Genomic DNA, 13,725 nt, shown 5'->3' on the forward strand with positions numbered 1-13,725 from the left:
ATTAATGAATGTCTTCCTTCCAAACTATCCACACCAGATACATGGCTAAATACTTCCAATTGAACTTCTATCCAGCCTACATGGATCACATGCCTGGATCTCTCTGAATTGCATAATATGAATAGCACAGTATGATCAGACAAAGTCAACATGGCTTTACAACAGGGAAACTCTGTTTGATAAATTTATTAGAACGTTCTGAGGATGCAACTAGTAGGTTATATAAAGGGGAACCAATAGATGTGATATACTTTGATTTCCAAAAGACATTAAATAAAGTGCCATATAAAATATTAATACATAAGATGAGTTGGAAGTAATACATCAGCATAGATTAAATCAGGAAGAAAAATGTTGGGATAAAAGAGGCATTTTCAAGAAGGAGGCTGTAACTAGTGTGTCATAAGAGTCAGTGCTTGTTCTTTAGCTATTTAGAATGAATTTAAAAAATATATAAATTATTTCATAGGGTGTGCGTGTCACTGACTAGGTCAGCATTTGTTGCCCATTCTTATTTGCCATTGGGAAGGTGTAGTGAGCCACCTTCTCGAACTGCTGCAGTCCACAGTGCTGTTACAAAGGGAGTTCCAGGATTCTGCTCCAGCAACAATGAAGGAACAACAACATAGGTCCAAGTCAGGAAGCTGCGTGGCTTGGAAGGGAACTTGCAGGTGATGGTATTCCCATGTATTTTCTGCCTGTAATCTTCTGGATGGGAGAAGATGAGGCTTTGGAAGGTGCTGTCAAAGGAGTGTTGGTGAGTTGCTCAGTACATTTTGTAAATTGTGCACACCGCTGTCAAATGCATTAGTGGGAGGGGGAAGTGAACATTAAAGATGGTGGATGGGGTGCCAATGAAGTGTGCTGCTTTGCCCTGAATGGTATGAAACATCTTGAATGCTGTTGGATCTGCATTCATTCAAGCAAGTGAAGAATGTTACATCACACATCTGACTTGTGACGTGTAGATGGTGGACAGACATTTGGGAGTCAGGAGGTAAGGTTTCTCACTGTAGAATTCCCAGCTTCTGACCTAATCTTGTTGCCAAAGTATTTATGTGGCTGGTCCAATTCAGTTTTTGGTCTGATAATGACCTAGGATATTAATAGTGGAGGGTTCAGTAATAATAATGCCATTGAATGTCAGGGGTAGATGGTCAAATTCTCCTGGGTTGATCATTGCCTGGCACTTGTGGAGCACAAATATTACTTGCCATTAATCAGCCCAAGTATGAATATTATCCAAGTCTTGCTGTGTATGCACATGGATTGCTTCAGTAGTTGATGAGTCATGAATGGTACTGAATATTTTGAAATCATCAATGAACCTTCTCACTTCTGTCATTATGATGGAGGGAAGATCATTGATAAAGCAGCTGAAGATGGTTTGGCCTAGGATGCTACCCTGAGAAGTTTGTGAACTGTCCTGGGGCTGAAATGATTAACCTTCAACAACCACAACCATCTCCGTTTGTTCTTGGTATGACTCCAAACAGTGGAGAGTTTTCCCTGATTTTCACTGATTTCAGTTTTGCTAGGGTTTGTTGTTGTCACATTTGGCCATCTTTGTCGCTCTCCACTGTGTTATCTGACTGTACGTTGAACATTCAAACTGTAATTTCCCCCAGTTTAATCAGGCTGTTGGAAAGCAGAAAATAGTGTTCCACAGAGATCAGTACTGGGACCATTGTTGTTCACTAATTACCATAAACAATGTACATGGGAGAATTCAAAATTTGCAGATTTCGAGAAATTAGGAGTATTATTACTACTGAAGAAGGATGTGACAAAATGCAAAAATAAGTTAATAAACTTCCAGAATGATGTAAATGGCCAATTAATGTCAACAAAAAGAAGTGTGAGGTGCTGCATTTTGGTAGGAGAAATAAGGAGGCCACAAATTCCTTGGGGAATAAGAGTCTAAGTGGGGTAGATGAAGAAAGGAAAGTAAGCATACAGATTCACAAATCTTTGAAAGTCGCACTGCACACTAATAAGGTCATAAAGAATGCAAAGCACTAAGATTTATTTCCAGGGGTACTGAACTCAAAAGCAGAGAAGTTATATTAAACTTATACAAAATATTGGTTAGACCACATGAAATGTACTGTGCACAATTCTGATCTTCCATGTGAGATATAGAGGTGCTTGGAGATATATGTTAATAATAATACCATAAGGTCATAAAGAATGCAAACAAAAAACTCAGGTTTATTTCCAGAATTCAACAGCAAAGAAGTATTATTAAACTTATACAAAATCTTGGTTAGATCACATGAAGTGTACCGTGTACAGTCTGGTCTTCATATGAATGTAGAGGCACTGGACATATATATGGATAATATCAGAACCGAGAGGTTTTAATGCAGCTTTTTCCTCCAGTAAAGAAAAGTCTGAGAGATGAACTGATAGAAATCATTAAAATTATGAAGAGGTACAATTCTCTGCATACATGCAGAGAAGATTTTTCTACTTGTGGGCTCTCCAAAACCAGAAGATCACTAATGAATTCAATTGAGAATTCAGATGAATGTATTTTCATAGCAAGTTGTTGGAATATGAAACTTGCCGGCATGTGCAATTTTTGTGGCAAATGATACAGATGCATTTAAAGGGAAGTAAGGTAAGGCCATGAGGGGAAAATAAATGGAAGTTTACACTAAACTAAAAGTAAAATATTGCAGATGCTGGAGATCTGAAATCAAAACATTTGGGATGATTTTATCTCTTCTTGTCTAAGTGTTGGGTGGACTTGAAACTGGGAGAGTTCCAGTTCCATCTTTTGGGTGTGTTTTTAGCCCCCCCCATATGCACTCTGCCTGCAAAATTCTGAGCGAGCCTGTGGCTCTTTGCAGGAACCTGTGGGTGGGGCTTAATGCACCCAAGAGCAGCAGAGAGAGGTGGTCTAACTGCAGAGAGAGGTGGCCGCAAGCCTTTGATGCTGCATATGCACATTAGCAGTAGCAGGGGTTTGACAGGCCAAGAGAGATCTGCCAGGCCTCTGCTAGTGCAGCCAGCCTGAAGCATCCTCCCCCTGCAATCGCAGGGGCCCATATGACGCCTCCCTGCCATCCAGACCGATCACGGACCCCTTCCCTCCCCCATCAATTGTGGCCTTGCTGTCCTCCCCCCACCGATTGTTGAAAAGTGGCAGTGGACCCCTTCTCCCTCCCTCTCTCACCAATCATTGCAGTGTGGCAGTGGACCCCCTCTCCCATTAGCCCTACCTCCAGGCACTGCCCTGTGGGCATTGCCCAAGTGCCCAGAAGGCATTACCCAGATGTCCGGTGGGCATTGCCCAGGTGCCAGTGTGGCACTGCCCAAGGGGCACACCCCGAGGGGCCTCAGTAGCCTCTGGTTCCACCAGCAAGGCCAAATCGACTGCTCCCCATTCATGGGGATAATGTCTATTCCTTGCCAGCGAGAACCTTTCCAGGTGAGGCCATAAAGGGAGCAGGGCCAGGACGACTGAGCTCAGCAAGCAGATGTTAAAACAGCTTTTAAATAAATTTAAATACATTGACCTGCCTCTCACCCATTTCCAGCAAGAGGCTGACCAGGCAGGAAATCCAGTGCTCATAAAATGGCGTCAGTCGCAAAAACCGGTGCCAATCTCTTTACGACTGTGTCGTGCCCAAAAACAGGCAAACGCGATGGTAAAATTGCCCCCAAAATGTTGGAAAAACTCAGCTGGTCTGTCAGCATCTGTCAAGAATGAGGCAGAGTTAACGTTTGAAGTCCAATATGACTCTTCTTCAGAACCAAAGCAATGTTTTTAACCCGTGATAACATTGGGTTTAGATGTGGGAGGAGGCTCAAATGCAGCATAAACACCAACATAGACTAGTTCAACCGAATGGCATGCTTTTGTGCTGTAAATTTTGGCAAAGCGCAGTCTCCATATCATAACTGCTAACTGTATTCCTCACCGCAGAACTTGGTCCAGGTTTTGTGGGCTGTAGTAATAGCAAACTTGTTGGTGTTTTCCATCATTATCCTTTGAATCTGGCAGCAACTTCTGGTATCCAGACACATGCAGTTAAACATGAAAATCCAGTTGCTATCAGTAATTCTCTGCTTCTCCAGAGGGTGCGCTGTTGAACTCTCCACAGGTGGCACTCATCAGAAATCCCTGAATGAATGAGTCCTTCCCATTTTGTGCTGTAATCTGTGTTATAAACTCCTGAGAAGATTATATCTTGTTAATGAACTGCTTTTAATAGCCTACCAAGTCATATTACTTATGAACAACATCTCTGCCCTGGAAAACTAATTCTAGCAATGTTAAATTATTCCATTATGATAAAAATTCCATACCTATTAATATAGTAAAAAAATTCTAGTTTATTTCAGCACCTGGACTTTCCTGTCAGTGACAAAGTATACATGTCAGTGCTCATTTTCCTGGCTTCTACATGGTTCTGTGGTCTACAAATGCCCCAGGCCTAGTACTTTGAGGCCTAATTACAGTGAAGCCAGCTGGAAGAATTCACCTGCTTTGAGATAAAGCAATTATTCACTGTTCAGGTTGGTGCTTTATATTGCTTTAGACCAATTTTAAGTAATTGTGAAGTTTTTAAAAGTTTTAGTTACTTTTAATTGGTTTTAAATACTTTTCCAAACTTTGAAAAAATTTCTACAATGCTGAAAAAAAGCCTTTAAGTATTTTAATCAGTGGTAGCTGAATGAAGTGAAAGTTAGTCTAGCTATGAATGTATTGCAGAGAATTAACTAACACAGACATATCCATAATGTTCCTGGTAACATTCCTGGTAAGGAATTATGCCGTCGGGAGTTTTTTGTTCCAGATAGAGCCAGCAAGTTTGGAGAGAGATGCCAAACAAAGTGCCATCTAAAGGATCCTCAGTGGCAGCTCAGGTTAAGGAAGACTGTCCATCTCACCATCTGCAAAGGGAGAAGGCGGCTGCGGTGGTGAGCTGGTGTCACTCATTATGGTCTGAAACATCACCAGAATCTGACCTCCCATACTAGAGGATCATGTGGAAAATGACAAGATCCTCATGTTAAAAAATGCTATGTGCAGGTAGCTACCAAGGTCCATTTGCCAATGGGGTAGCACAATGGTTAGCACTAGTGCCTCACAGTGCCAGGGACCCAGGTTCAATTCTGGGCTTGGGTCACTGTGTGGAGTTTGCACATTCTCCCTGTATCTGTGTGGGTTTCCTCCAGGTGCTGCAGAGGTCCTTCCACAGTCAAAAGATGTACAGGCTAGGTGAAATGTCCATGCTAAATTGACCCTAGTGTTAGGGGGATTAGCAGGGTAAATATCTGGGGTTGCGGGAATAGGGCCTGGGTAGGAATGTGGTCAGTGCAGATTTGATGGGCCGAATGGCCTTTTTCTGCATCTTCTTTCAGTCTTGTGGCGATAGAGAATGTGGTGTTAGGAGCAGGTCTGTGAACCTAAGAGTCCCTAGTGAAGAATCTGCAAATAGGTGACAGATGCGTGAAAGTCAGTTAGATACCTGTTCTGGGACAAAGTGAACAGTGGCATTGATGTTAATAACTGGGAGAAGCTCACTTTCAGTCAATCAAAAATGCTGACAAATTGTCCATCATGCTACATCATAATTTGAGTCACAACATCATAATGATGAGGCATAGCAGAGGCAGAGAACGAAAGAAAACAAAGAAAAGTATACACTTCTAATGCCATTACATCATGGGATGTCCTGCCCCATGTGTCCAAATATCTGCAGGTCAATAAGCAGCCTGATCACTAACCATGAAGACCCATGGCAGAAACCCATGACCCCGAGTAGATGTCATCGTCAAATCGGGGTGGGGGGGTGGTGGTGTGCAGTGGACAATGTCATTCAGCTTATTATTGGAAAGTAAACCTTACATCATTAAGATTAAATATGAAAGATCCCTTTGATTTGGTGCTAGAATGAAATTAACATCAAGAAAATGAAGTATGTGCCACATTGATTGTAAGATCACTTCCTTTAAGAACATTTGTAAACACTATCGTTTTGCTACAGCAATAGTATTTATAGTCACTATCATAATCACTTTTATTTTACTACATAGTTTTGTTGTGGATTGGCCCTGCTAGATTGCTCTATAGTGTCCAACGATGTGTGGTAAATGCATGCAGTTAGGGGAGGGCCTGGGTGAGGTGCTTTTACAGAGATTCAGAGCAGAGCCAGTGGGCCAGATGGCCTCTCTCTGCACTGTAGGATTTCTATGGGATTTTATGGATATCTACAATGAATTTAAAACCTATGTGACCGAGAAAAATATTCCGATCAAGAAACCGGTTTCAGTCACAATTGATGGTGCACCGCCAATTCTGGATGTCAATGCAGGCTTTGTTGCACTTTGCAGAAATGATCCTGAACTCGGCACCCCACGACACGACACGAACCGAACCATACCATCAATGACAGCTATTGTCAAGATCATCAACTCAATCTATGCTAGAGCCCTGAAACATCACTTGCTCAACATGATACTCAATGAGTTTAATGCCGCCTATGGTCGGTTAATCCTTCGTGCAGACGTGAGGTGGTCCTCCTGAGATGTTTAGATCTATTCCCTGAAATTATCACCTTTCTTAAATCAAGAAATGAGGTGTACAGCAAGCTGTCAATTAATGCATGGTTGCTAGATTTGGCATTTCTTTTGGTGATACGTGCAAAATTACATGAGCTGAACTGGAAGTTGCAGGGGAGGGATAGAGACTTGTCACACATGATCAGTGCAGTGAATGTGTTCAAGTTGAAACTGGGCCTGTGGTCCTCCCAGTTAAAGAACAAAATTCCTGAGTACTTCCCAAATCCGAGAAAATCAAACGGGTTAAAGAGAGACTTCCTTCCAAGCAAGTTCTTTGACCACCTGGAATTGGGAAAGGAATTTCAGGAGCTAGACAAGATGGAACAAATCCTTTTCTTTACATTGGAGAACTGACAGCAAAATTTCAGCAGGTGTTCAATCAAAACATTGGATTCGCATTAGAAATAATCACCATGCAAAATAACATAGAGCTAAAAGCTCGGTTAAGGGACAAAGACTTTTGAGGACTTGTAAACAGAGAGGAATACTGTCTTCTAACATCGTGTGCACTCAAGGTGAAGGCCTACTTTGATTCCACATACCTCGGTGATGTGGCTTCTTCACAGATGAAACTGATCAAATCTGAATATTGCAATTTTCTTGCAGATAATCATCTGATGGACTGGCCAGTCAAACTATGACCCAGACTTCACAGCAGTCACAGATATTGTACAACTACAGATGTCACACTAAGGATAGTTGAGGGTTGTGCATTAGTACATTTTGGGGGGGTTTTAGTAAAGTAGAATTTTTATTTCAATTGTTAGACTTAATGATTTTGGACGATGGGCCCCAGCTGAGTAGAGGCCCCCCTGACTCTCTTAATTTAGTTTTAATCAGGATTGTTGTATTTTTAATTCAACTTTACTAAAATCCCCCAAAAATGTACTTATTTGGGCAGCATGGTGGTATAGTGGCTAGCACTGCTGCCTCACAGTGCCAGGGACCCAAGTTCAACTCTGGCCTGGGTGACTGTGTGTGCGCAGTATGCATGTTCTCCCCATGTCTGCGTGAGTTTCCTCTGGGTACTCCAGCTTCCTCCCAAAGTGCAAAGATGTGTGGATTAGATGCATTGGCCATGCTAAATTGCCCCTTAATGTCAGGGGGATTAGCAAGGTAAATATGAGAGTTACTGGGATAGCGCCTGGGTGGGATTATTGTTGAGGCAGTCTTGATGGGCTGAATGGCCTCCTGCTGTACTGTAGGGATTCTATGATAAGATAGGTCTCGTGTTGCATTTTGATGCTAAAGGTGATTTTGTGCTTAAAAATGCTGGAGACCACTGAACCAGCCAGCTGCCAAACATAGGCATAGCAAGTTCATTCTAGGGGGCACAGCCTCAAGATAAAAGGGGGGCGGTTTAGAACGGAGTTGAGGAGGAACTTCTTCACTCAAAGGGTGGTGAATCTCTGGAATTCTCTGCCCGTTGAAGTGGTGGAGGCTGCCTCGCTAAATATTTTTAAGACGCGGGTTGATGGGTTTTTGATGAGAGGGGATTAAGGGTTATGGGGAGAGGGCGGGAAAGTGGAACTGAGCCACGACAGATCAGCCATGATCTTATTGAATGGTGGGGCAGTCTCGAAGGGCTAGATGGCCTACTCCTGCTCCTATTTCTTATTCCAGATCCATTGTTTAAATTGATTAAATTAAGATGGTCAGTGGGGCTCTACTCAGCTGGAGTCCATTGTTCAAAATGATTAAGGTTAACAGCTCGGCCCTCATCCACCTGAATAATTAGATTATGTCTAAATGTCTTTGAGTAGTTCAGCTTTGGCAATTCTCACTCATTTAACCTTATTGTCCTTGTTGGGCTGCATCCAGGTGGCTCAACTCCATTCACAAAGCTTTGTAAGCTGCAAGATGTGGTAATGTTGATAAAAGCAAATATGAGGATGCTGGAAATCTGAAACAAAACCAAAATGCTGAATGTACTCAGCAGGTCTGGGAACATCTGTGGAGAGTTAACATTTCGAGCCCATGTGACCCTTCTACAGAACTCTAAAGCAGTTATGTAGATTTTTGGCCAACTTAAGACCTGCTGTTTAGATCACTAGGAGTCCTTCTAAAACTTTTTCTATAACTTGAGCCCTTTCAATAAACAAAGTAAATTTTTGATATAAAACAGGGTTTTCAAACACAGAGAGGAGCATTTTCAATTGCCAGTACAGAAGAGGCCTTTTGGTCCGTCAAGGAATCATGTCCCTTGATTTTGATGATTTCTGTTGTAATTTTTTTAAATATGGCCCAGGGACCCCATGCAGTTGAAGGGCCCATGTACATAGTTGTTGTAAAAACAAGTATTTTTAAAATAATATTTGGAAAACATCATCTTTGCAGTGCTCACTTGCAGAATTACCTTCCCCTCAAAGCAGAGATCTTTGGCAAAGAGGATGCAAGCTCAGCCTCCAGAGATCAAATTGTGCTATTTAGTAATTTCATACTGAAGTGTGAAACTAGAGCTGATGAACTGCTGTTGCAAATATGAAAAACCAAGTATTAAATGTAGGTCAGTCCCTGAGCATTGATCTCGCCTCTCAGAATACACAGTGGCATGGAACCTTTGTTGATACCCACACAATAGGCGGAAGCAATGGTTTAGCTGATAATTTATTTTCAATTTCGATGGGTCAAGCCCTTTCAGATTGTTTTACTGCAAGTGAAATTATTAAACAGAGCAGTTTAATATGAAAGAACCCACTTAATATGAGAGGCATGACTGTCTTAATGCCGTATCCACATTAACAGTCTGGGAATTTTGTGGTGGCTAGCTGGTTGAAATTTGAACACGATTATTCTGTAAGTTCATTATTTGATAGTTTTAACAGGAAAATTGACACAATGATGAATATGATTCCCAAGACACTCAGAATCCTGGAATCCCATGTAATTATAGAAGAATTATTAATCTTTCATCACCACCAATCAGAAATGCAAAAAATAAAAAGATGGAATTACGAAATTATATTCCCAAATTGTCAGCAACAATTTCCAGAATCTTAAGAAATTAAAATAAAGGCATTTAGTCACTATAACTGACCCTGATAATTTGTATTGTGACCTTGGACTTTCAGTTTACATATAGGATGCTGATGTGTAGTCAAAACTAACAGGCTTTGACATTGAGGAAGGCCACAGGTAAGGTTGAGGCAAGCCAGCAATGCCCTATTAATAGTTACTCAGTTAGCTACCACCAACCATTTTCTGATTGCAACATTGCAAAGCACACAAACACACTACCACACAATGCATTTTTCAAGGTAAGCCTAGACTAATCCAGCCACTGCAACATTGCTTCCACTGACTTGTCCACTTTTGTTCTTCATATGCGCATCATTGTAATACTTCTTTGTAGTGCTACTAATGAGGCATCAAGACTTCAGACAGTAATGAGTTTTCCTCAGTGCTCCATTATCCTGGCCCTTGACACTCTTCCCTTGCCCCTCCCCAACAGCACCCTCGCCCCTGCCACACACACACACACACACACCCCCACCCTGCCCCAGCCCCTGCCTCCTTCACTGAGGTAGAATTGAGACTGAACTGATGCTGTATAAATGCAACATACATTTCATAAATTCATGTGCAAGAAGCCGTATATGTCCTTTTGAGGGAAATGTGGATCAAGAACGTTTGCAATTCATATAACCAATGATCTATAATGAGAACACCCACTGTGTGCAACCAGTAGTCCAATAGCTATGAAGAATCCCACAATTCTAAACAAAAATGGGTGATTTTCTCAGTCATGTGTTTGGGAGCATTATCGCCTTATTTAAATTGAGACTCCTTGGCAAAGAGCGCTTTGGTGACTTGCTTGTTAGAGGAGTGCTAATCTGCCAAAATATTCCAACAGCTATCTGGAATGAGCCTGTAGCACAGAAGTGAAGAGCTAGAGTTGCTTTTTGTGCCACAGTGAGAGCTGTCTTTACTATACATCTTGTTGAAGCTCCAGCTACCAGTGAACGGAAGTTCTTCAAAGCTTTATGACTGAAGTACAGTCTCCTTGAAAAGAAACTGTGCCATTTTGTGTGGATCCAATTGGCTGGAAGGTACTGGGATGGTTTGGCTTATCTCTGGTATGCCTGATTAACTTGTTTTCCCTTACAGCCTCTTGCTGCCCCTGTTCCTCCAACACATACATCATGTAAAGTAGAACTTCTATGGGCAAATCCATTGTGCAGCTCTGTAATTATCCTCCAATAGAATGCTTTGTATGGTTAATGCAGAATATAAGTTAAGGCTTCCTGATATCTCAAATTACAGAATCTGAATTCCCACAGCAGAAGTTAGATTAACTTTCCTATCATTTCTGTTTTCCAATAGCTGCAAAGAGTCCCAAAGTCTCCACAGCTGTTTTAGTGAATGGTGTACTTTCAATTATATATTTTTGCCTTGATGAATTGGTCATTGCAAACTGGGTCTTTTTGACAGTGGCATACATTCTCAAGGACAAATGAGCAGGTAGAAGTCCCAGAATTTAGGAAGTGATGTCTTTGTGTCCTAATTCCATCAGCATGTTGCTGTCACTGAGAGGACTAGTGATTCTCGAACCTGCCCTGAAACTGAGTAAGATTTCTGTGGGGTACAAGTCCAGTGGAACTTTGATATAAATTGGCCCTGTCAGAAATTTCTGGCCCAAAAAATTCTGATTTGATCCTGATTTATGCCCTTCCCTAATCCAGAAATTTCAGTATTCAAGGCTAGGTAACATAATGCTTTGGACAAGCCATTTATCTCCAGTGACATTAAATCAAATGCCTTCTAAAAATCCATGTACACTACGTCAGCTGTATGCCTTTTATCTCTCCAATCAATCCACTCTTCAAAAACTTGGATAAATTTGTCAAACATAATGTTGCCTTTAACAATTTGGGGTTTGTTGTCCTTTGTTAATCTATGCATTTTGAAATACTTCATCATTTTTATCTCAAACTATGGAATGCAAAAGTACCCACAGCAAAGATTAGAAACAAGTCTATTGTTATTACTTTTTATTCTTTTGTCCTTTATGGAACTATCATGTTACATTGACTATGCTCCTGTCCTATGGCATAATCTGCATATTTAAGGAGGATTTTAAAAAGTAATACTCAGACCGTCTGCTTTTTTTTATGTGAGCACATTCTGTAAGAACACACCAGCAGTTCCGCAATATCTTTTAGAATGAGTTTCATTTCTACAATTGCCTGTGACAACCGTTTCATATTCTCTTTTAATACCAAAGGTGAGCTAGACCATCCCAATACTTTCCATCCAATTGGATCCACACAGCATGGAAGATGTTGTCAAAGGAGCCTAGCTGAGATGGTGCTGTGCATCTTATAGATGGTACACGCTGCTGCCACTCTGCTCCAGTGGTGAAGGGAGTGAATATTGAAGGTAGTGGATGGTGTTCCAATCAAGTGAGCTGTTTTTTTCGTGGATGGTGTCGAACTTATTGAGCATTGTTGGAGCTGCACTCATCCAGGCAAGTGTAGGGTATTCCATCACACTCCTGACTTCTGCCTTGTAGAAGGTGGTTTTAACCTGGTGTTGTAAGACTTTTTATTGTGTTTACCCCAGTCCAACGCTGGCATCTCCACATTGTAGAAGGTAGACAGACTTTGGAGAATCAGGAGGTAAGTTACTCACTGCAGAATTGCCAGCCTCTGACTTGCTCTTGTCGCCATGATGTGGAAGTGCTGGCATTGGACTAGGGTAAACACAGTAAGAAGTCTCACAACACCAGGTTAAAGTGCAACAGGTTTATTTGTTAGTAAATGCCACTAGCTTTCGGAGCTCTGCTCCTTCGTCAGGTGAATGGCTCACCTGACGAAGGAACAGCATTCCAACAGCTAGTGGCATTTACTACCAAATAAACCTGTTGCACTTTAACCTGGTGTTGTGAGACTTCTTGCTCTTGTAGCCACAGGGTATTTATATAGTAAGTTCAGTTCAGTTTCTGGTCAGTGGTAATCTCCTGGATGTTGAAAGTGGGGGATACATTGATGGTAATGGCACTGAATGTCAAGAGTTGATGGTTAGATTCTCTTGCTGGAGATGGTCATTGCCTGGCACTTGTGTGGCATGATTATTACTGTCCACTTATTAATCCAAGCCTGAATATTGTCCAGGTCTTGCTGCGAATGGATATACACTGCTACAGTATCTGAGAAGTCATGAATGGTGCTGAACATTGTGTAATCGTCAGCAAACATCCCCACATCAGACCTTTTGATGAAGGAAGGTCTTTGGTGATGCATTTGGGTTTGGCCCCAGGACACTATCTCGAGGATCTCCTGCTGTAATGTTCGATGCTAAGATGATTGATCTCCAACCACCACAACCATCTTCCCTTGTGCCAGGCATAACTCCAACCAGGTACTCAGGTTTACTCCTGATTCCCACTGACTCCAGTTTTGCTAGGGCTCCTTGATGCCACACTTGGTCAAATGCTACCTTGATGTTGAGGGCAGTCAGTCTTACCTCAACTCTCCGATTCAGCTATTTTGTACATGCTTGGAAGAAGGAATTAATGAAATCAGGAGCTGAGTGGCCCTAACGGAACCCAAACTGAGTGTCAGTGAGCAGATTATTTCTGTTTAAATGCCATTTGATCAAACTGTCATTGGTACCTTCTTTCACTTTGCCAATGATCAAGAGTAGACTGTTTGGTCAACGATTTGCCCTGCTTTTTGTGTTCGGGACATTCCTGTCCACATACCAATTTTCCACATTGCTAGTTAGTTGCCAATGTTGTAGCTGCACTGGAAGAGTTTGGTTAGCAATGTGGTTAATTCTGGTGCACAAGTCTTCAGTACTGTTGCCAGAATGATGCAAAGCCCATAGTCTTTGCTATGCCCTATGCCTTCAGCTATTTCTTGGTATCACATGATGTCACAATCGAATTGGCTGAAGACTGACATCTATGCTACTGGGGACTTCAGGAAGAGTCAAAGACAAATCATCCACCCAGCATTTCAGCTGAAGGTGCTTGCAAATGCTTCAGCCTGGTCTTTTGCAGAAATGTATAGTTTTCCCCCCATCATTAAGAATATGTTTTAATGTCCATCACCATTCATGACTGGATATGGCAAGACTGCAGAGCTTAGCTCTGGCTATTGCTTCCACTGTGTGGCATGCAAGTAGTCCTGTGTAGTTTCACCAGAT

The sequence above is a fragment of the Carcharhinus amblyrhynchos genome, chromosome 1 (genome assembly GCF_965287045.1).
Source record: "Carcharhinus amblyrhynchos chromosome 1, sCarAmb.v2.hapA, whole genome shotgun sequence".
Taxonomy (NCBI): domain Eukaryota; kingdom Metazoa; phylum Chordata; class Chondrichthyes; order Carcharhiniformes; family Carcharhinidae; genus Carcharhinus; species Carcharhinus amblyrhynchos.